Below are 22,004 nucleotides of genomic sequence, written 5' to 3'. Positions count from 1 at the left end.
GAGGGCGCCCACTCAGGGCGAATTGCTCAAATCCGGGGCTCCTTACAGCCCCCAGACTGGTGACCTCTCCAAACAGGCCACAAACCAGTCCCACAGAGCGCTTCAGCTGCCTGCCTGAAGCCTCATGAGCAAAACCCCTCCGACACCCCAGCAATATCTGGGCCCCAGATGGCCCCGGGCCTCATACATAGGTGGGGGGTCCTAGCACCCAATCCCACCTACCCCAAACAAGTTCTGTCCGGTTCCAAGAAACCAGCCACAGATCCCTGGTCAATTTACCCCCTGGACCTTACCCACAAATCACGCTGGGCCAATCCTTTAGAATCTAAAACTAAAGGTTTATTATCACAAGAAAGAAAAGCCTGAGAGTAAGGTTGTTGAAGGATAGTACGTTACATGCACCGAATCTCCCAGTTCTCGATGCAGGCTCTAGCAGAGATGTTACAGCTGCTGGTTTAAAAGTTCTTATTGCACATCCTATCATCAGGATGGGTTCACAGGTCTTCCAGGCTCTTCGATCCCTGCAGTGCTGCCTCTGGGATGAAGTGCTGAGCTGAGAACAAAATGGCATCGACCACATGGCCTCTTTATACCCTTCCTGGCCTCTTCTGGTCTCAGCCGGTCACCTGGTCCTCAGCCTCTCTCTGCTGGCAGCTCTTGGGTCTCCGCCCTCCTGCTTTAGGTGTGTCTTTGGGCCATCAAGTGCCATTGTCCCACAGGGCTTCGCTACTCAGCCTGTCCATAGCCATGCTTAACCACATTCAGAGAAATATTCAGCTTCCACACAGATTATAGATTCCTACCTACCCACACAGACATTATATACTCACATAAACAGTGTACACAGGATGAGCAAACAACAAGCTCCCATTCAATACCCCACATGGCCCCCTTCTATATCATTGTTGGGGCCAGCACCCCCACCTATGGGTGCAGCAGCGATCTGGCTGCTTCCCTCCAATTCGGTAATGTGACACGCACGTCCCCCCACCGTGTCGCAGGGGGTCAGGTGCACGGCCAGACGGGGTCAGAGCAAAGATCCATCTAGCTCAGTGTCCTGTCTGCTCATGGCGGCCAGTGCCAGGGACCCATCACGTGGCCCCTCCCCTGTTGCCCATGCTTAACGTCTGACAGCCAGAGGCTAGAGGCACCATTCCCGCCCAGCCTGGCTAACAGCCATTGATGGACCTGTCCTCCATGAATGTATCAAACTCTTTTTTGAACCCTGTTAAAGCCCTGGTCTTCACAGCATCCTCTGGCGAGGAGTTCCACAGGTTGACTGTGCGCGGAGTGAAGAAAAACTTTCGTTGGTTTATTTTGAACCTGCTCCCTGTTCATTTCATTGGGTGGCCCCTAGTTCTTGTGTGACGGGAACAAGTCAATAACTATGGGTATGTCTACACTACCCTCCTAATTCGAACTAGGAGGGTAATGTAGGCATACCGCACTTGCAAATGAAGCCCGGGATTTGAATTTCCCGGGCTTCATTTGCATGAAGCCGGCCGGCGCCATTTTTAAATGCCGGCAGTTCGAACCCCGTGCCGCGTGGCTACACGCGGCACGGAGTAGCTAGTTCGGACTAGGCTTCCTCATTCCACGAGGAGTACAGCTAGTTCGGATTAGGAGGGTAGTGTAGACATACCCTATTCCTTCTTCACTTTCTCCACCCCAGCTATGATTTCACAGACCTCGATCCTTGCGCCCCTTGGTCTCCTCTTTTCTAAGCTGAAAAGTCCCCGGCTGTTTACTCTCTGCTGGTATGGAAGCTGTTCCACTCCCCTTATTTGAATTGCCCCGTTCTGCATGGTCCCCAATGCCACCGTGGTGTGTCACGCGGCGCACCGATCTGCGGCATGGTCCATGCCAGGCACTCCCAGCGAAGGCGCCTGTCCCAGAAGGCCGTGCTCCAAGCCCAGCTTGCCTTGAAGTCTCCAGCAGCAGCGAGGGTTTCAAATGTCAGAGCGACCGTCTCCCGACCGCAGCGCATTCCAGGGCAGCCCCAGACTGAGCAGCCGAAAACGAGGCGGGACCAGCAGACCAGGGGGCGCTCCCAGAGCAAAGCCCGAGGTAGCCAGACTGGCCGTGGGGTTTAACAGCCGGGCAAGCAGATTTTTCCCCATTCCCAGCCTGGTGCCGCTTTGCATCCTGTTCCAGCCTGTGCCCTGACAGCTGCTCCGCAGTCCAGTCCTGGTGCCTGCCCAGCTGGGACCTTGGGGCACCCTGGCTCGGCCCCCATCGGCCTCTCCCCACTGTGCACCCTCTAAAGCCAGCCGGGTCTCTTCTGGCCAGCGAGTCCTTCAGAAGCAGCAAACCCTTCGCCAGTGACTTCCTGTCCACGTTGGGAGAAGCAGCTTAATCAGATGCCCCAGAGCGGTGCGGTTAGCGCTGGGCATGGGCCAAGACTCGGCCTTCTTCCTCCTTTCCCACCAGGACCGTGAAGCAGGGTTGCACGTAGCACCCCTGCAATTGCGGTTCTGGCAACCGTCGTCTGGGGCACGCGCGGCCGCTGCAGCAGGGAGCGCTCACATGGGCAGCCGAGCCTGTCGCAGGGCCAGTTCCCTGGGCGCCGCAGAGGGTGCAGGACGGGGACGATGCGGTGACAAAGCTAGACGCCTGTCTCCTGAAGCGGAGATCTCTGAGCCGCTGCGTCCTCGGCGCTGTGGAGAAGCCCTGAAAACCGTGGCCCAGCCCTGCGAAGGAGGCCCCCATGGAACTGCCGAGCCATGAGAGGGCCGGTTTGGAGGACTGGCGAAGGCAGGCGAATCCGTGTTACGCCCCATGGATCCAAGGGGTGGTGTTAACAGCCCAGGATAGCTGGAAACCTCCTTTCCAGTGTTTTTCACCAGCTCCTTCCCTGCCCCACACCACGTGTTTTGGGGGCTGCCCCTTCTTCACCGCACGGTCAAAAGGAGTGCAAGCAAAACCCAAGGGGGTGGGAACAGCACCGCCCCAGACCAACGCGACTCCCGCCTACAGCCTTCCTGCCTGGGGGAGTCCCTCCATCGGGGGCCCTCTCCCATCTCGCCAGGGCTTTCCCACAAGCCCCCCGAGAGTGTCCCGGCCTGGGATGATGCTGAGCCACAAGCTCAGGGGGAGCCCCGATACCAAGGTGATGGGCATCCTCCACAAAGCACGCCCAGGCTCTTGCACAGCACAGGGACCACTCCGTCCCTCCTAGAACTTGCGATCCAAAGCTGCCCAGGCGTGGCTAGACAGGCGGGTGCAGCGTACGCCTCCCAGCCCCCCACGATGGAGGGTTATCCAGTGTTAACGAAGCTAATTCAGGAGGCCGGATGTGTCCCATCCACAGCCTGTCAAACCAAGCCTACAGCTCTCTCTGGTAGGGTAACAAGCCTGGTGGATAAGAGAAACGGTGGACATGGTATAGCTAGACTTTAGCAAGGCACTGGACACGTCTCGCATGACCTTATCAACAGACATGGGAGATTCAACCTAGATGGGGCTATTATAAGGTGGGTGCATAACTGGCTGGAGAACCGTTCTCAGAGAGTTATTAACGGTTCCCAGTCATGCTGGAAGGGCAGAACAAGTGGGGTTTTGGGACCGGTTCTGTTCAATATCTTCATCAACGATTTAGATATCAGCATAGAGAGTGCGCTTCTTAAGTCTGCAGATGATCCCAAGCTGGGAGGGGGTGCAAGTGCTTTGGAGGGCAGAGTCAGAATTCCAAATGATCTGGACAAACTGGAGAAATGGGCTGAGGTCAACAGGATGAAGTTGAATAAGGACAAATGCAAAGTGCTCCACTTAGGAAGGAACAATCCGCGTGTCACACACAGACTGGGAAGCGACTGTCTAGGAAGGAGTACAGCAGAAAGGGATCTAGAGGTCAGAGTGGATCACAAACTAAATACGAGTCAACAATGTGATGCTGTTGCAAAAAAGCAAACACAATTCTGGGAGGCGTTAACAGGAGTGTTGAGAGCAAGACACGAGGAGTCATTCTTCCGCTCTGCTCAGCGCTGGTTAGGCCTCAGTTGGAGTGTTGTGTCCAGTGCTGGGCACATTTCAAGAAAGATGTGGAGAAATTGGAGAAGGTCCAGAGAAGAGCAATAAAAATGATGAAAGGTTTAGAGAACAGGAGCTATGAGGGAAGACTGAAGGAATTGGGCTTGTTTAGTCTGGAAAAAGAGAAGATGGAGAGGGGACATGAGAGCAGTTTTCAAGTATCTAAAAGGATGTTAAAAGAAGGAGGGAGAAAAATTATTCCCCTTGGCCTCTGAGGATAGAACAAGAAGCAATGGGCTTGAACTGCAGCAAGGGAGGTTTAGGTTGGACATTAGGAAAACCTTCTTCATGGCCACGCTGGTTAAACAGGGGGGAATAGATTTCCTAGGGAGGTTGAGGAACCTTCATCTCTGGAGATATTGAAGAGCAGGTTGGGCAGACACTGCCAGGGATGGTCTGGATGGAGCTTGGTCCTGTCGTGAGGGCAGGGACTGGACTTGATGCCTCTCGAGGGCCTGCCAGTCCTAGTGTTCTACCTGAGTCTATGTGGACATGCCAATATCAAAGGCAGGGAAATGACCTTTGTAGTGTGTTAACCAGTTAAGATCTTTATTCTAGCCCGTTAGAATCATAAAACCCTACAGCTGGCAGAGCCTGAGGCAGCGAGTCCGGCCCCCTGCCCAAAGCAGGACGAACCCGACTCAATCAGCCCAGCCAGGGCTTGGTCAAGCCAGGACTTAAGCACCTCGAGGGATGGAGATTCCACCCCCTCCCTAGGGAACCCAGCCCAGTGCCCCCCCCAGGGAAATCGTTTGTCCTACTATCCAACCTAGACCTCCCCCACTGTAACTTGAGCCCATTGCTCCTTGTTCTGCCATCTGCCCCCACAGAGAACAGCCTCTCTCCAGCCTCTTTGGAACCCCCTGCAGGCTGCTCTTCTGCAAACTAAACAAGCCCAAATCCCTCAGTCTCTCCTCGTAGGTCATGTGCCCCCGAATCATTTTGGTCGCCCTCCACTGGCCCCTCTCCAATGCCTCCACATCCCTTCTGTAGTGAGGGGCCCAGAACTGGACACAACACTCCAGCTGTGGCTGAATAAAGGGGAAGAATCACTGCCCTCGATCTGCTGGCAACTCTCCTCCTAATGCGCCCCAATGTGCCCTTAGCCTGCTTGGCTCATCTCCAGCTTCTCATCCCCGTCATCCCGGGTCCTGTTCTGCCGACAAGTAGATAGCGTTGAATTTGTACGTGCACTCCAGGTCAGCTGCCTTCCTCTGTAGTCGCAGGGAGGCAACTTTTATCCCATCCCTGAATGTCCAGGCAGGTTGGAGCGTTCCCCTCCAGGGTGGATGGCTGGGCTGTGCCGTGCCATGGCGTTCCCGCCCAGCCCCCGGGACGAGCAGGAAAGCCCCAGGGCAGGGCAGGGGAGTGAGGCGAGGAGCAGAGCACCGAGGGGTTAATAAAGGGAAAGATTCGGGCCTAGCGGGGGCCGCGGAGACGCTGAATAGTTTCCGCAGCGGCAGGAAATGGTTCTCATAGACGCTAACCACAGCTGGGCACGCGCCGCCGCCACTGAATACTTTCTCTGGGCTCAGCCCAGCCGGCGCACCCCTCCTCCGCCAGGCAGCGCCTGCGCACGAGGCAGGCCCACCCAGGCCCCCGGGAAGCCCTGCGCTCTGGCCCACAGCCAAGATGCCAGGGCCGGTTCTGCAGCCGTCTCTCGGCTCTCAGTCGCCCTGCGACAGCACCAGGGAGGCGGGATTTGGGGTGCGGGAGCCGCTCCCTCCGAGGGGGAAGGCCTGGTGGGCAAGGGGCTCTGCGACTCACTCCCAGGGCCGGCTGCGAGCCCTGGGTGGCTGCTTGGCCCCCCCCACGATGCCGCTCACGCTGCAACACCCCGGCGCTACCCGCAGGGACGGCCCACATGGATCAGGGCCTGGGGACGCAGCGGCTCCCCAGTGCATCCCGCCTCTCCCCTCTCTGCTTCCTCCTCCTCCCGGCTTCCCCACCTGCCCCCTCCTTTCCACACAGCGGGGGACCACTGCTAGTGGCAGCTCCAGGTCCCGCTTCCACAGCCGGTGGCCAGGCCATCTCCCACAGGGACAGCGAACCCACTCAGGCAGCCAGCGGGTGTGCCAAAGATCGCGTGAGCCTGGCCGGCTCGTACCGCAACCCACGCTGATGCAATCGCAACCCGCGGGAGCCCAGACAAAACCGACGGGCACACGGAAAAGCCGCTGCAAACACAGACGATTTACATGCGCCTTGACTTAAATCCAGGCCCGCTGGCTTGGGGACGGACTGGTGCCTGCCGGGGAATGCCAGGGGATTCTGGGCGCGTGACAGGCACAGGTCGATTGCAGACGTGTATGGGTCTATTGTGAAGAGCTTTGCGTGGTCAGGGCAACTAGGGTCTAGTGTGGTATGTTACACAGGGATGCAAAACCCGTTAACCGATCAAAGGCAGGGCAAGCGGGAGGGTCGCTCCAGCCCAGCCGGAGCACAGCCCCCTCTGCCGCCAGGGTGCCCCACAGGTCGGGCTGCGCCAGCCCCCATCAGTTAACCAATTACATCCCTAACGTTAACGAGCAACAGTACACACCCACCTCCCTAGACATCCCCAATTACCCAATGAATGTCCCCCCCCCCATGAATAATTACAGTAACAATGCTGGAAATCCTCGTGGGCTACCAATCACGCAGAGCGCCTACCCCACCCAGCCGGCCTTCCCGGGGGCTCCCAGCACAAGGACAAAAGGAGCCAGCGATTAGCACAGAGCACTGGGACGCAAAACCTCCCCCGCACCCTGCCCGCAGCCTGGCACCTGGCGAGGAAGTGGCCTTGGAGCGTCAGCCAGCATTCCAGTATCAAGTGGCTGCCAGGAGGGGGCTGGAGCGCCCCTGGCAGCAGGAGACCCGAGGGAAGAGGTGACAGGCCAAGCGCAAGGCTGTCACTGACGTGCGGAGGCTGGCTGGAGGCAGCGGCAGAGCTGGCTGAGGCTTTGTCTACGTCAGGCCGGTGGGGAATAAAGATTTGCTAGGGAAAGGTGAGCTGTCATTCCCAGCCCGTGCTGGGAGCAACGGATGCTCTAGTATGGGGATGTGGCCTTCATTGCTATGGCTGTTAACCCAGTGCACTGGGTTCACATGGGACTTCCCAAAACAGACAATGCACCTTTGCTACACCCCAGGGCTTCTCTCCTGCGATCACAAACCACTTCACGGAAGGGAACAGTCCGCATGCAATGAAATACCCAGGGCTTTTCAGCAGCAGATCTCAAAGCGCTTTGCAAAGCACCATCAGCCTCAATTTACAGAGGGGGAAACTGAGGCAGGGAGTGGCACCCTGAGGTCTCCCAGAAAGCACGTGGCAGCAATCTCCACTCTCCTCTCAGCCCAGCATTCCCTAGGCGTGCAGACGACTGTCCAGGCTTTCCAGATGTCCCCTCCATCTTCCATTTGGCGTTCGACAGGCCGGTCCTGGACCGCAACGTGGCAAAAGCGCAGCCAGCAGGGCGGCGGGAGGAATCAGCGCCAGCTCAGACAGGCAGAGACCCAGAGGGCAGCGGGATGCTTTCATTTGCAGCAAGGGGCAGAGGCTGATCTGAGTTACAGTCAACAATGGATTCTCCGTGGCTTGCAGCCGGACTCGGAAAGCAAGGGCATTGCCACCTTGGCAGGGTGTGTGGGGATGCGCCGGAGTCAGACCAGATGAGCACGCTGGTCGCCCTTGGCCTGGATGCCTGGGAACCCCCGACCGGCAAGCTTCCTTGTGCAACAGGGCGGCCGCGGTGGGGCATGGCCGGGGTTTCTGCCCGGCTCGGAATGGCTGGGGAGAGAGGGCTGCCAGGCAGAGCGCCCTTCCTGCCGTCCAGACAAAGGACACTGCTTCACACGGCTGCTACGAAAGCCCCGGGGGCCCCCAAGAAGTGCAGGGGGGTCAGGCCCCTTCCGACCAGTGTTACTGCAGCCACGGCGTGGGCATGACTCTACTCCTGGTAGAACTCTACTGGTGTAAACCGGGCCCCTTCCCTGAGTTCAGTACAGCCATTGCCCGCTGGCCAGGCCCAGGCTCCTTCAGCGGGTGGTGCAAGAGGCTGGCACCGCCTGCGGCCTCACTGCAAAGCAGGCAGGGGCCAGCCGAGCCGCCGAGAAACTCAGCTCAAGCCTGAGCCCGATTTTCCCATGGGGATGGAAGAGGGGTTAAGGGCAAGGCCCAGCAAACAAATTCGCAGAGCAGCCCAGCTCTGTGCGCTGCTAGGAGCCACGGGACACCAGCCCCGGCCCATGCCCCAGGCTGCAGACACTGTGGAGAGGGCACATGGGGCAGGGGCCACTGAGCCACAGAAAAATCTGTTGGGGTCACACAACAGTGAGACGCAAAAACCCCCAAAACGAACACCCCACATTCCCCTCACACGCCAGAGCCTACGGGGGCCAGGCTAGGAGATTCGCCCCCCCCCACGCTCTGGATGGGGCCAAAATGAGGAATTCAGTGAGTGGGAGGGGGCTGCTGGGAAGTGGGCCTGGAGTGCAGGGCCTGGAGTGCAGGGTCTGGGCAGGAGGGAGGGTGCAGGACTGCGCAGGGGGTGGTGGGGGTGGGAGGGTGCAGGAGCAGAGTGGAGGTGCAGGATCTGGAAGAGGGAGGGTGCCGGAGCAGGGTGGGGTTTGGGGGTCTGGGCAGGAAGGAGGGTGCAGGAGTATGCAGGGGGTGGTGAGTCTGGGAGGGTGCGGGAGCGGGGTGGAGGTGAGGGGTCTGGGCGGGAGGGAGGGTGCAGGAGCGGAGTCTGTGCAGGAGGGAGGGTGCGGGAGCAGGGCGGGGGTGCGGAGTCTGTGCAGGAGGGAGGGTGCAGGAGCGGAGTCTGTGCAGGAGGGAGGGTGCGGGAGCGGGGCAGGAGTGCGGAGTCTGGGCAGGAGGGAGGGTGCGGGAGCGGGGCAGGAGTGCGGAGTCTGGGCAGGAGGGAGGGTGCGGGAGCGGGGCAGGAGTGCGGAGTCTGGGCAGGAGGGAGGGGGCGGGAGCGGGGCAGGAGTGCGGAGTCTGGGCAGGAGGGAGGGGGCGGGAGCGGGGCGGGGGTGCGGAGTCTGGGCAGGAAGAAGGGTGCGGGAGTGGGGTGGGAGTGCGGAGTCTGGGCAGGAGGGAAGGTGCGGGAGCGGGGCGGGGGTGCGGAGTCTGTGCAGAAGGGAGGGTGCAGGAGCGGAGTCTGGGCAGGAGGGAGGGGGCGGGAGCGGGGCGGGAGTGTGGAGTCTGGGCAGGAGGGAGGGTGCGGGAGCGGGGCGGGAGTGTGGAGTCTGGGCAGGAGGGAGGGTGCAGGAGCGGGGTGGGGGTGCGGAGTCTGGGCAGGAGGGAGGGTGCGGGAGTGGGGCGGGAGTGCGGAGTCTGGGCAGGAGGGAAGGTGCGGGAGCGGGGCGGGGGTGCGGAGTCTGTGCAGAAGGGAGGGTGCAGGAGCGGAGTCTGGGCAGGAGGGAGGGGGCGGGAGCGGGGCGGGAGTGCGGAGTCTGGGCAGGAGGGAGGGGGCGGGAGCGGGGCGGGAGTGCGGAGTCTGGGCAGGAGGGAGGGGGCGGGAGCGGGGCGGGGGTGCGGAGTCTGGGCAGGAGGGAGGGGGCGGGAGCGGGGCGGGGGTGCGGAGTCTGGGCAGGAGGGAGGGGGCGGGAGCGGGGCGGGAGTGCGGAGTCTGGGCAGGAGGGAGGGGGCGGGAGCGGGGCGGGGGTGCGGAGTCTGGGCAGGAGGGAGGGGGCGGGAGCGGGGCGGGGGTGCGGAGTCTGGGCAGGAGGGAGGGGGCGGGAGCGGGGCGGGGGTGCGGAGTCTGGGCAGGAGGGAGGGGGCGGGAGCGGGGCGGGGGTGCGGAGTCTGGGCAGGAGGGAGGGTGCGGGAGCGGGGCGGGGGTGCGGAGTCTGGGCAGGAGGGAGGGTGCGGGAGCGGGGCGGGGGTGCGGAGTCTGGGCAGGAGGGAGGGTGCAGTAGCGGGGCGGGGTGCAGAGTCTGGGCAGGAGGGAGGGTGCGGGAGTGGGGCGGGAGTGCAGAGTCTGGGCAGGAGAGGGGCCACAGGGCTCGAGTGCCAGCTCCCCAATGCTGCAGTGGGAGCTCCAAGCCTCGGGGGCCGGCTGCAGGAAAGCTGGGGGCTGGATAAGCCCCCTGGGCCACAGGTTCCCACCCCCCTCACGTTTCCCTGTGGGCTGACAAGTATTTCGTTTGAGCGGACAAGGCAATCAATCAATCAATCGAGTCGCGCTGTGTCACTGCCAGGTGCGGGTTTGGGTCTGTAATACAACTAGAGCTAAAGCCCAAGACGACACATGTTGAGTGAAAAGGCAGCATGGCTCGTTTGGAAAACAACCCTCCCAACGGTACAAACAATTTGTGACACGTCCCCAAATCATTTCGGTGCCCCACAAAACGCATTTCTTAGCAAACTTCTTATTTCCTGAAACAATCGGCCCTCGGCTCCAGTCCACGGCCCAGACTGGCGCACGTGCCGCAAGGCAGCAGCAGACGGTGGATGGCTTCTATCCCTGCACAGCTGAGAGTCTACACTGCACCCGCTCACACGGGTGATCTGGAGTAACACCCTTCCGTGACGTCCACAGCTAGGCACTGAAATAAACACAACGTGCCTCTCGAAGACACCAAGCGCCCGGTTCCCGCTGACCAATGGCATGTGGTCATATTTGCTTAAAATCAAACCACCAACCGCTGCAGCTCCACACGGAGAGCAGGCCTGGAAAAAAAAATGACTTCAAAGGAATTATTTGTCTGAGAAAGTTACGAGCAGCTGTAACCGCCTGCACAAAATTACTCCACTGTGCTACCTTAAAACCATCAACGCTCCTTCCTGCCCAGCTAGTCAGATTTTCATTGGCAATTGAGTTTATTAAAGAAAAAAATTGGCACAGAACAGAAATTCCTTCTCCCCTTTCAGGGAGGCAAACCCCAAGCTGGTGTGTTTCATAGCAGGGCCTTTGTTCAGCATTCCAGTGCGACACAGCCTTGAAGTGCTCCGGGAACATCGTGGCCACGCTCTGCCCCCTTCAGACCGATGCCCTGACTCATTTCAAGCCAGCCGCGAAGCCGCTCCAACGCACGCATGAAAAGAAACGGCAATGGAACCGTTCCAAGGCCCACGGGGTTTCAAAGGGAACGGCTCTGGATGGCGTGGCAAGTGGTGTGAGTCCCACACTGGGGTTTTCTTCACGCTCCGTGCCTCGCGGTTGTAACGTCCTCAGCCGCCGAGCTTGAGAACGCGCCCTGCGCTCATCTTCCAGGGAGCGGGTGCCAGGCGCCAGCCGCGGGCCCACGTCCAACGACAGAGGTGGTTTGATAGCTGCCGGGGTTTCTATTCTGATCAGCATCCCACTGTGTCAGTTTAACACTGTCCTTTGAGCAAAACAAGGCAGGCATGCCAAGGCGGGACAGGGCAGAAAGGGGCTGAAAACCCAATGCAACTGAGACTTGTGAAGGATCAGAAGCAACACAAAGCAGGTTGCGAAGTCCAACCAAAAACGGAAAGGAGAAGAGAAAGATACCCCCTGATTTAAGCAGGGCTGCCCAACTGCATCTCTGTAACAGGAAATAGCAGGTTACTGCTTCACCGTCCCACGGAAAGACAGAAATTGTGCAGGCTGCACACAACAGAACGGCAGCTAGTAGTGACCTTGTGGGGCTTTGTGCATGTGTGGGGGAGAAATAAACATTTCTACATTGCTATGTGCAGACACAAACCCTGCATCAGAAGTCGCTTCGGGGGCGGGAACACATCACCGCTGCGGGCGTGAGAATTTCATTTTTTCACAAGCCTGCTCCATTCAAAGAGTAAGAAATTGCCAAATGGGCCACGCCCTAATATTTGAGGGGTAGAGTAAGCAGGGAAAGCCGCAAAGCGCCAGAAGGTTGGAGAATCCGAGTCCTAGAACTGGAGAGACCAAGTCCAGCCCCGGCCCTCGCGGCAGGATCAAGCAGTGTCTGGCTATCCCCGATAGACGTCTGTCCAACCTGCTCTGCAATAAATATAACACCACAGTCCAACTTCAGCGCAAGGCAGTAGCTGGGCTCGCTACTGAAAGCATCTCACAGGAGAAAGGGCACAGGGAGGTCGAGCGCCCGGCTCCTTGCTAGCTGTTCTGGAAGCTCCAGCTCCTGGAGTCACGTGATTTGGAGGAACGCTCAGATCTTTGGGGAGTCAACCTACATTTTGCCAACAAGCCTGGGTAGTGCAGAAAAACCTTGGCCGGGGGATGCTCTGCTCCTGGAGTCGCCAGCAGATTGCACCTGGACCTCACCTGCCCCGTGATGGACGCAATCAGGATCGTATTCGATGTCAGTCTCTAGTTAGAGCCCTGTGCTGGCCTGCCGACTCTATCCATCCCCCCAAGCTCTCTTGGGAGCCAGCTGCAGAGCGACACCAGCACGGGCTTGGGTCGTGGGCAGATAACCGCTCACCCACCACTTAGTGCTGGTGTAAAACTCCCGCCGCTACAGGAGAATACGATCGTTTCCCTTCCTCTCTCAACCCCAGCCAGCACGTGGGAGAAAGCCCCACTCCCGACGGCTGTGGGGCCTTGCAAAGCCAGCGCCACGGGGAAACTCAGCAATGGATCCATGGTCCAAGGCCAGGTTTGCATGGAGCCCGTGCCTGTCAGGGGGCTGTTCTGCTTCCTCCCCGCGGGCCGGGTCAGAGTCTGCACTACCAAAGCGTTTTCAAGTGGGGTGTCTGGTCTTTGCTGGTGCAAAGGAGCCTTTCCCGGTGCAAAGGAGCCTTTCCCAGGGGGTTTGACGGCAGCCGCAGGCTGCAACTGACCACTGAGCAATAAAAGCCGAGAGATGGGGACACAGCGGGACTCCTCTGTGGGGGGGTTCAGTATTAACCGCTGCCTTGGAGCGCAGAAGTCCGCAGCTCCTGCAGGGGAGCTGGTTTTGTGGGTACGTCTTCGGCTTAGGGGAGGGCTGAAGTGGAGACACGGCTGCCTGTGCCCCCGGCCAGACCATCTGGAGCAGGAGGGAGTCCCGGAGCCGTTTCTCTGGGCAGCACCCAGCAGCTCCTGGAATTCCTCAGGTCTGGTCCAGGTCTCTCTGCGCCTCGTCCCTCCTTGGAGCCGGATTGGGAGCCTCTGCCCCCGTCTCCCTACCAGTCTCCTCCCTTCTTGTGCCCGCGCTCGGCTGCTGTAGGCCTCTGAAAAGGAGGAGCGCCTGCAGGCCGCCTAGGCCCAGGGCTCCAATCAGCCGAGCAGGAAGGAGGAGCCCCAGGGAGCAAGAGAAGCGGTAGGCTGGATTTTGCGGTTTGGGACAGAAACCAAGCACAAGCTGGGGCTGGAGCATTCCGCAGCCTCTCCCGGCGGTCGGCTGTCACTTCAAATGGAGTCGCCTCAAAGCCCCGTGGAGATCCAGAGCTCGGTCCAACAGACTCCAGCAGATCGAGGCACAACACAGACAACTGGCTGTGCCAGATGGTTTAACCGAAAATACCAAATACCTCTCCCCTCGCCCCCCCACCCCAAAACACCAGGGAAAATTCTGTTGAGAGAAAAAAAGGGGGGGGGGGAAGGAGACCAAAATTGTTGAGGAAAAAGAAAAGGCCCCCGAGAGTTAAGCTCTCCTGTTCCGGGCCACACAACTCCCCTGTGGAACCAGGTAAGCACCCAGGAATTTCGCCTCCTGGCCAGGAAAAAAAAAAAAAATCAGAAAATAGCGGACACTTTAGGTGTCCAGTATTTTCTGGATTTTTTTTTACCAGACAGGAGGCGAAGATACCGGACTGTCCGGTTCAATACTAGACACCTGGCAGCCCTAGAGTCAAGGCCGACCAGCTTGACAAGCTGAGTTAGTATTGAGCTAATCTTCTGCACTACAGGGGTCTCCTCCAAGCCCTGTTCTAAAGCTGCTACCATTTGCAATCGCTGTATTACACCGCTTGGCAACATTCACTGTCAATCAGGGGTCCCCAAGCCCTGGGGTGCACCCCCCGAGGGAGGGAACGGAGGAGCGTTTGGGGGTACGGCAGGGAGGGAGCCCCATCCAGCCCCAGCCCCTTTTGCTCCTGGGTACGGCTCCTGGCCCGGCTCCTTGTCTGTGGCTCACAGGGGTGCAGACCGCGCTGAGCGGAAATCCATGGCCAATGTTTGAAAGGAACAGAGACTGGGGGGCTGGGACCCCTGTCTGATTTGCAGAGTGACGATGGGAAACTGGGGAAAGCCAGGTGCTCTGTGTTAGCCCCAGGCCCTCTCCTCCCTTGTCCAGCAGTAACAAGAGCAATGAAAAGCCACCTGCTCCCGCAGCATCTCCCCCAGACCAACCCTTTGCCTCTTGCCCCACTTCCACCCTGCCGCTTCAACCGCTACAGCCTGGGTGCTAGCACCAGGCCTGTCAGATAGCTGGCAGGCGTGTGAGCATCCACCCCTCCCCACGCACCCAGGCCCGCACGCCGAGGGGGGCACACTCGCACGGGGCACTCCCAGCGCACGGTGCTGTGCAGAGGGCAGCCGGCTGAATGGAACAGTTATTTCTTGCCTGGAGCCAGGGTTAAATAGGCCTCGTTTTCTTAAGCCAACAACAGGCCTGGCCAGCCAGGCTGGTGCCAGGGGAGGCGTGGCCGGCCTCCCCTTTGCAGGCATCCCTTGGAATGGGCAGACGGGGCCCTTGCTCAGTGACGGGAGGCTGCCTTCCCTGCCCTGCCCTGCCAGCCGCAGGACGGTGAGACTGGCCGCTGCTCCTGGGCCTTGGGACAGGTCTGTGTTAAACCCCCCGGAAAGCAGGACACCGCTTGCAGCACTCACATCGCCGGGTCATTGGCATGCACCGGCACTGCAGCTGCCTGTCCAGTCCCACAGCTGGACGCCCTGCTGGGCACCGGAGGGCGCGCCTGTGTGCAGACAATTCTGGAAATTCGGCCTCCCCTTGCCCTGCCCACTTCAGAGTGGCCCCTTGTCTGGGGTGTTACTGGCTTAGGGATAAAAGTCCAAACTTGGGGGTGGCAGATTGCTGCAGATTGCTTCACACCGGCCAGCCAGCCAGACAGAGCCCCTGGGTCACTAGGCAGCCGCTGGAAGAGCCAGGTGAGCAGCTCAGGCCGGAGCACGGCTCTGTAAAGGGTTTGCATTGCACGCCTGTGCGCCGCAGCAAGCCAGCCCACTGAGCAGCCCGTTAGCGGAGATGTGCCCCTGCGAGCTAGAGTTCATGGAAGGGAAAAAGTGCAGCGGCAGCAGCTTTCCCCAGCTTTGGCTAGTCAATGGAGACAGCTGATCCCATCCTCGCCCAGTGCTAATTGGAGAGATGGGGAGGGAGCAGAGCACACACACCAGCAGTTGTAGCCCAGCCCACAGTGTGAAAATCAGCACCCTCATCTCCCTGATGCTCCACAATCCTGCTGGCAGCAGAAGGGAACCGGATACATTAAGGAGCCAACAGAAGGACAAAGCGCTCGACACTTGAAGAGACTAGAACATTTACATTAACACAAGGCCAATGAACATTTTCCCAAGAGCAAGCCGAGCGAGGACCGTACCCCCTTACCCGTATCCGCCGTCTGCGACAAGGAAACAAGTCACTAATGGCAGATTAGCACAGCGCTGATTCATTAGCTGCAGCCAAATTACAAGCCGGGGGGGGAGGGTTACCGACATGCAGCCTCAGGCTGTTCACGGGCAATCCGAGATGGAGCACACCCCCGCGTTTTACAAGCACTGGCTGTTAGTATAACCAAGAGCCTCCAGAGGTCAAACACTCTGAGTGAGGCTCTCCAAAAGTCATGAGCTGGCCTTACAAATTCATACAGTTGGGTTCTTTTTATTTGCCTTCTGGTTGCTGACCCTTTAGGGTACACTTGGGTCACATTTCCTAGCTCCTCGGCAGCCGTGAAAGCCAGAAACCTGCTGGTGGTTCTTTAACAAAAGCTGGGCTTTGGATTTGCCTCCCACAGCAGGGCTTTTAAGGAAAAAAAGACCCAATATTTGGAGACTTGGAAACACGGCTTCTGCTAGATTTTGTAGCACACCTCTCTTGAAATGCAATCAGGCACTGGCTGGCTCGAGGGGTGTGTAATGAGGTGCAGACGTTATTTCCTAGCGCTGGCTGGTAAGAATCCAGACTAGCTATTACCTTGAGGGAGCTATTTGCTCACCTACGTGAAAGATATCGCCGTGAAACCCACGCTCACATCTGGCCCGTCTGGTGGCCCTAACAGAGAGGCCCAGGGTTCCCCGTGTGCCCAAGAAGTGGCTCTCCCCAGGTCAGCGTTGAGGCTCGCCGGAGGAGGAGGTGCTGCTGCAGATAAACCAACGGGATGTTACCTGGGATGTCTGCTCAGCACCAAGGAGATGGTCTGAAGACTCGGTAGCAGCAGGCACTAGACAAGGAGAAAAGTGGGCAGCCAGACACCCCTGAGAGCTGAGCGGGGCTCTCTCTGGGTTGTGCCTCACCGTCACAGCTTCCGGCCCCAGCAGCGCCCGTGTGGCTCCATTCGCTCACCAGGGCTGTCCGAGAGGAAATCCAAACTTGGGTAAATCCGCTTGGGCAAGCCCACACCCTGCCCAAACCGTGCTGGCTCCACCACTCTGACAAACTCGCAGGCCTGGCCAGACACACCAAAGGGAAGCGCTGCGGAGTGAGCGGGTGCCATTTTGAGTGGCCTTTCCGGGGCCAGCCCGCTTGTACTGAAGCGAGAGGAAGAGGTCTGAGCGAAGTGAACCCGAAAGGCTTTTCTCCCCAACAATTCGCCCCACGGCGCAGCTTGGAAGTGGGCAGAAAGCAGGACTGCTTTCTCCTCCCATCTCAGAAGGAAGACAGCTGAGCATTTCCCGGGTGGGCCCCGAACTCCCCCGAGGAACACAGGCAGGCTGGGCCCATTTGATTGTCAGTAACCTGCTAGGTTCAAAAAACCAAGTCCCCCATCTCTCTCGTCTGACCTGCCCTCTGCAGCCTGACGGAGGCAGTGTGTCTCCTGGCCTGGGGGCTGCTGGCTTCTGCGGTCGAGGAAGAGATGAGCGGCCTTCCAAGAGATTATCTGGAACACTAGGCGGGACAGAAGATGGCAAAAAGGGCGAAGGAGAGCAGCAGGGATCCTCCAGCTATGTGAGCTGCTAATGGCAACAGAGCCTCGCCATGGCTCCCGACGGTACCACTCTCTGTTACCACCCCCATCCGTTGGACCAGCGTTGTACTGACCCACGGGGACTCTGCCCCAAAGAGCTTCCAATCTGTGTGAAATGTTCCGCTACGCTAGGCCTAGTGGCCCTCACCTCCTCCCCAGCCATCCACACGCACACCCTGCACAATGGAGCCTGGCTCCCTCTCACCATGAGCTGTGGAAGAAAGCCCGACTGGTAGTGCTGAACATGGGGAAACGCTGGGGGGTGCGAAGGGAGTACATTTGCTCTTTTGCAGGAAATTCTGCGATTGATTTTTTTCCATTTAACTTGGAAATTTCCTGTGAAACAACATCCAAACTCACACCTTGGTTTGTGCCCTTTAAAATGTGTCGTCCCGATCTCGACAGCTGGAACCCTCTCTCCACAGGGAAAGAATTTCGTTCCCCCCCCCCCAAATAAAACAGGCCCTTCTGAAAATGGTGAACTTGGATGATTTGACATTACTGAAACACTTACTTTGGGGAGAGGAGAGGGAGCAAATGAAGTTTTGTCTCAATCAGGATTTTTCAAAACATTTTGATTTTAACAAAAACGACATTTTTCAAGGGGGGAAAAAAAATCAAAATGTTTTTCTACCAGCTCCACTTGCAATATCCCGCGCGGGAATGGCACCCAAATAGCACTGGTCAAAGGCGCTCCAGTGTCTTCCAGCAGCCTGAGCAGGGGGGCCTCTCCCACACCGCACATGGGGGAGCCCGGGGGCAGGGAGTGTCAAGTCATAGAGCGGAGTCAGGGATGACGCTAGCGAGGGAATCTAGCTCCCCTTTGGAACCACCTCCCCCCTTTCCTTGCCTCTGCTGCTGTGTGGGGCACTGAGGCTGCGCCAAGCGGCTGGGAATCGGTTGCTCTGTAAGAGCCGCCTGGCGGGGCGCGGTGTCGGAGTGCCAGCACACACGCAGAGCAGCCCTGAGACGCCCCCTTGGCTAGCGGCTGGAGAGCTGCTGACCCAGACGCCGTGTGAGGCGTGGGGGTGAAGCTAGAGGAACAGCAGCACCCCCACGGTTAAACAGAGCGGGGCAGGTAAGTGAAGGGGTTTCAGAGACAGGGCATTACAGTACCTTGATTTTGCAAAGTAGGGTATGGGGCTAAAGCTTCCCAGCCCCTCCAATAACCTGCCCTCTGGATCACGCCGAGGCGGCGGCAAACCGGCAGGCTGGAAGTGAAATCGGCCGTTTGACAGCTCTCCTGCTCCCCGGACGCGGAGGCAGACAAAACCAGTCACCCCTCCCGAGTGTCAAACCAACCGAGAACCCCCCTCCCTCCACCAGCAGGGGCTGAACGACTGACAGGAGACCGCTGCCCTGCCTCCCCTGTAAGAGGCGACGTGGGACCCCCGGAGCACACGTCGGAATGAAGGAGGTCGGTGTGCCGCTCTCCATCGCTGCCATGGCAACGGCTGCACAGGCAGTGCCAGCGCGCAGCGCGGGTGGGACGGCACGGCGGACACGCACAGGGCACGCTTCAGTCACGCAGGGCTCGCTCCCTTTCTAGGGAGCTGAAAGGGCTCTTGAAATAAAACCCCTCCCCCCATCTCTCTCTCAGAAACACGACCCGGGCCAAGGGCAGCCCTGCTGCACTTGGTTGGCAAACCTCCTGGAGGGCTCAGGGGTCTATCGCGGTCCCTGATACCCGTAGGGAGCTGCAGCTGTACCACAGTCGCCAAGGGGAACGGCCAAAACCAACAGAAGCCGCGTTCAAGCAGCCCTTCCAGTGGCTAAGCTTGCACCTCGCGAGTCCTGCCCAGGTCGCTTCCTTGATGCCGCCGTCCCATATTCAGGTCACCTTTGAAACACGATCGCGGCTTGCTCTCCTAAGATTTCCTCCACCCCCAGCTACAATATCGGCAGTCCTCTCCCCGTCACTGCGTGGAGTCCGGGACAAGAGGGTGGACAGGCTGTCAGACCATGAGATCCAGGAGTCTCTTCCTTCACAGGTTTGGGGAGAGGGAAAGAAATTTAAACTGTGGACCAAAAAGATTATGGAGGAGGCTAATACAGGGAGATCCTTTTCAGCAAGGCTGGAATAAGGGTCAGAGCAACCCTTTAATTTATGCAGGCGGGACCTAGCTGAGGCCGAGAGTTATTTAATTGTATTGTTAATATTCTGGGGAGAGGTTAATTGCTTTGCCTGCCGCTCATCTGCCTTGAAGTGAGAATTAAAAGCAACGAACAGACGGGCAGCTTATCTAGCCAGGCTGTGGTTTCTGCAGCACCTCGCTCCCTTCCATTGAAATGCCCTTTTCCCTCAGTTCATAGAGCAAAATTTGGAAGGAGAAGAGAATGCGTCAGTGCAAGACGTTCCAAAGGGACTGGTGCTTTTGGGTGCCTCGGCTTTGGGTACAGAAGCAGAGACAGCTACAAGGCCTGCTTCTCTCACCCACAGAAAGCTGAGCCCTTTGAAGAGGTCTTAAAAGCTGAACACTCAAACCCCTTTAAAAATCTCAGGCTTAATATTTATACAAAGGGGAATCCCCAGATTCCAGTCAGGACTGAGAAACCCCTGCCCATAGCTGCTGTACGTACCAACGCCAAGCCCCACGGAGCCGATAACCTAAGAGGCATGGCCAGAATTGTCCACAGATGGGTTAATATGGGTGGGCTGCCTCCTCCTTTTCCTGGCTAAGGCAGATGGAGCAGCTTCTGTAAGGAAGGAAGGCTCTTTCATGTGCTCAGGCAGCTGTGCGCGCTGCGGCTTCTAGGCACAATGATGCCAGATGTTCTCTTGAAAAGAGAATGACATTTTCTATATTTTTTAACACACATTTTTAAAAAAGGCATTTGCTGAAAGGCGCTAAGTGGTTCCCGCCGAGCAAGCACTTGTGAAAAGCCAGGACATGAGACAGAACGAGCGCGCTGGAGGAATGCCTACTTGATTTAACAACGGCAAACTAGGGGAATCCTCCGCATCCCGCGGTAAACGGGTAATAACCATCAGTGTTCACATTTGCTCCTTTCTTTCCCGAATGCCGAGCTTCAGCTCCCAGATGGATACAGTTATGCCTTTGGCTGACAGATCAAAGAGCCCTCCACTCTCCGCATGGGACCCCGGAGGCTTGGCTATGCGACCACACTGCAGATCCTCACCCCAGCTTGTTGCAGACTGTGTGTTGATAAAGCCTCACATAGGGGCCGGTCTAGATGGTCTGAAAGCCCCACACAGGCCCTCGTCCGCACTATCAGAGTGTCGGGGGGCACTCTTCCAGTCTGGGGGATTCTGCAAACGCTGCATGTGGAGTGACAGTAAAACTGCAGAATTTCCCCCGTCCTGCACTTTGTTGCACCGCTGAGAACGGCCTCTCTGGAACAAGGCTAACCTGTCGTGCTGTGGTGGGGGATCCGGGGTGGGACGTGGCTCCCAGTCAATAGGAGCTGCAGAGCTGGCACTCCTGGTGGGGGAAGCATGCACCTAGGGGCCACAGTGACTTGGCAGCTGCTTCCAGGTGCCATGAGGAGCCAGGGCAGGCAGGGAGCCCTCATCAACTGGACCCAGTTGGTGGTGCCAATGGGAGTTGCCCAAGTCCGTTTTCAAGCAGGCATTCCAGCCGAAAAGTGGACACCTGCCACCCCTCGCAGGCCGCCCGAGAACGGTCAGGCTTCTGCCATCTTTCTGCATGTGGCTCAGCTCCGGGTGGGCTGGACCCTCATCACTTGAGAAGTTGCTTCTTTCTGGGCTCTGCCTGGTGCAAGGAGCCAAAGCAGCAGCCATGTTCCTGCTGCCAGGCCCCGAGAAGCAACTCCTGGACTGGCAGCAGAGGACGTGCCCTCTGGCACCTCGCTGGCGTGGGGGGCTGCGGATGCGGCCCAAGGCAGATGCGAGGTGCTCCCTGCATGCAGACAATGGGGCTTTTGTGCAGTAAACCAGCGGGGACTGGCCACCTTGCCTGGGGGGGCCCAAGTTAATTGTACACTTTGCAATAGCGGTAGGAAACACAGCCGGCTCACCAGCGGGCATTGTGTGCACTCAAACGACTCTCCTGCAGAATGGGCATTGTTGGGCGCCTGACTCGCAAGACCCAAGAGAGTTCAGCTGCACAATCTAGGCCCTCGGCGCCTCTCTACCCAGCAGAAAGCCCCCTGCAAACACAAAGCCCAGGAGTGCGGCTGGGTTCATTTCCTCCTCCATTTCCCTGGCTTCCTGTCCATTGTACTAGGAGGCTCGGTGGTTCCTTTGGCAGCGTGCAGGGCGATGGAATCACGGCCTCACAGAAGATGGATGCAAGATGACAAGAGAAGGAGAAGTGAGCATCAGCCTCAACTACGGAACGGGCAGCGCCCACTCACCCCAGGAAGTCCTGCTAACCCAATGGCACAACCCTGGCAAGTCCCGGCCAGTCACCGGGAACGGGATCCATTCCACTGGCTGCTCCCTGGCACCAACCAACTGGGTTAGCATATACTGAGCACTCCTGAGAGCCCACCCTACAGCTTCCCATCTCGTGGCTGCCAGTTATCTGAGGCCTTGTCTGCACTTACGAGGCGAGCCACACTGCAGGATTGATCTCCCAGGGATTGATTTAGCAGGTCTAGTAAAGACCCACTAAATTGACCGCTGATTATGCTCCCGTCGATTCTAATACTCCTTCTACTACTAATACTCTTTCTAATACTCCTTCTACTATTTCTAATACTGGACTAGAAGAGCAAAGGGTTGATGGGAGAGTGGGGATGCTACTGTAACTCGAAGCAAGGTATGTGGACTCCAGCTACACTATTCACATAGCTGGAGTTGAGTATTTGGTTCGACATCATCCCAGAGCATAGACCTGGCTGCAAAAAGTGGCTTTCCTACCAAAGTGAAACTTTCACCGAGGCGCAGACAGACAGACAGACAGACAAGCCTCCATATTCCCACCTCAACAGTCACAGCCAGGTGGCTGCCTGCTCCCCCGCCATGACCAGTCAC

General features: G+C 58.3%; 1 protein-coding gene across 3 annotated transcripts in view; it reads right to left on the bottom strand.

Moving 5' to 3' along the window:
- Positions 1-22,004, bottom strand: part of CFDP1 (craniofacial development protein 1) — a 192,089-nt gene that overhangs the window by 7,134 nt on the left and 162,951 nt on the right. The gene's annotated exons all lie outside the window — the stretch shown is intronic.

This window comes from Pelodiscus sinensis, chromosome 12 (assembly GCF_049634645.1).
Source record: "Pelodiscus sinensis isolate JC-2024 chromosome 12, ASM4963464v1, whole genome shotgun sequence".
Classification (NCBI taxonomy): domain Eukaryota; kingdom Metazoa; phylum Chordata; order Testudines; family Trionychidae; genus Pelodiscus; species Pelodiscus sinensis.
This window is presented reverse-complemented; position numbering and strand designations above follow the sequence as displayed.